Source organism: Penaeus monodon, chromosome 25 (assembly GCF_015228065.2).
Source record: "Penaeus monodon isolate SGIC_2016 chromosome 25, NSTDA_Pmon_1, whole genome shotgun sequence".
NCBI classification, from domain to species: Eukaryota; Metazoa; Arthropoda; class Malacostraca; order Decapoda; family Penaeidae; genus Penaeus; species Penaeus monodon.
The window spans coordinates 8,733,835-8,735,411 of record NC_051410.1 but is presented as its reverse complement, the minus strand read 5'-3'; positions in this window follow the sequence as shown (position 1 = coordinate 8,735,411).

Below are 1,577 nucleotides of genomic sequence, written 5' to 3'. Positions count from 1 at the left end.
ACTAATCCCTTGAACACTGATTCTCGTTGTCTCATTTTCCTGTGGCGCCATAAAGGACGTCCGAGTTATATTATCATAAGCGGTGCCCCGGGTGTGATAGCATTAGCATGGAGTCACACCGAGGAGAAGCCTTAGCGTCTGGAGGGACCGCGGGTGACATTCTGATTCACTTGTACGTAACCCTAATCTAAGGGATGTGCTCTGTTGGATGGTGTGGTCATTATATCCTGCTCACGTTGCTGAGATTGCTCTTTCGTTTATTGGGTTATCTGTTTATATATTCATTCATTCATTTATGTTTTTTTTATTTACTTTTGGGGGTTGTGATGGTGTAATGGTATGCCGTTATAACGGAATGATGTTAATGAAGATAATCCCATTCCTTAGGGTGACAAGAAAACGTCACTGGAGGTCGTCCTGCGTAGGATCGAACGGTCGGGCACGAGGATTTTGATTTCAAAGTCCAAGTGACAAGAGTTAAGTGACTCGTGACTCGGAATGACCCCGATTGAACCTCCGGATGACCTAGAGTCATCCGGATACTCCAGGACGGCGCGAGGTCACGGTGACCCAACAAAGCCTCGTTCCCTCTGTCGTGGCGCGAGTCGCGAGACTCGGAATCGCTTCGTTCCGCAGATTACCGTCGCCTTATCGGGGTCGCATCACGGAAGAGCGACCCCGCTAGAGGAGATTTTCCACTCGGCCCCAAATGTCATTCTCGCTCCTCTTACCTGAGGGGCGACGGCGCCGCGACCTGGCCGCCGCGCCGCCCGGCCCCGCCCGCGCCGCTGCGGCCATCCCGCGCCCCGGCTCGTCCCCGGGCACGACGCGCCGTGGTCGATATGCCGCTCGCCGAAGACTTCCCGATGCATTTCCTGATATACGTGACAGTTTCGCTCACAATCTTTAACAATAATGATGAGGCCAGTTTTTGAAAAAGGTTTCTGCGGGCGAGAAGGGCGCGGGCCCGAGGACGGAGGCATTGTTGCTTAAGTCCCTTTGGACAATGGCCGTATCATGGATCCGTACCTGGGGTCGAGAGGGACGTAAAACGCCCAGTCCAGTGCGGCATTTTCGTCCTTACGAGCCTCCCCGCCGTCGCCCGAGTGTCTCGTCGCCGATCGGCCTCCTCGGGCCTCCGACTTCGCCCCTTGCTTGACGACCGGCCTCGCTCGGGCACCGAAGGGCCCTCTCTCTCCCGACCGAGAATCGGCGACTCTGCGACGGAGCCGAGGCGGAGGGCGGTGCGAGGAGCGTCCCAAGGGGCAGGGAGCGGCGGGAGAGGAGGCGAAAATAGCGGGCGAAGTGGCGCGGCGGCGGAGCTCTCGCTCGGGTATCTGTGACGCCCCGAGACGCCGCGAAGGAGAAAAAGCGAAGATCCAGAGCACTGATATTCCTCGCGGTGTCTCTGGCGGATCCTGCGATTCCTTGGCTCTGCGCTGGGGGGGATGGGGGGGGGCGATGGGAGTGAATGCATGAAAATACTTGATACGAAGAAATATATACGTACATGAAATACGTGCAGTCATGGCATGGTTTAATGATAAATGTGTGGGCATGTACATACTGTATACAGT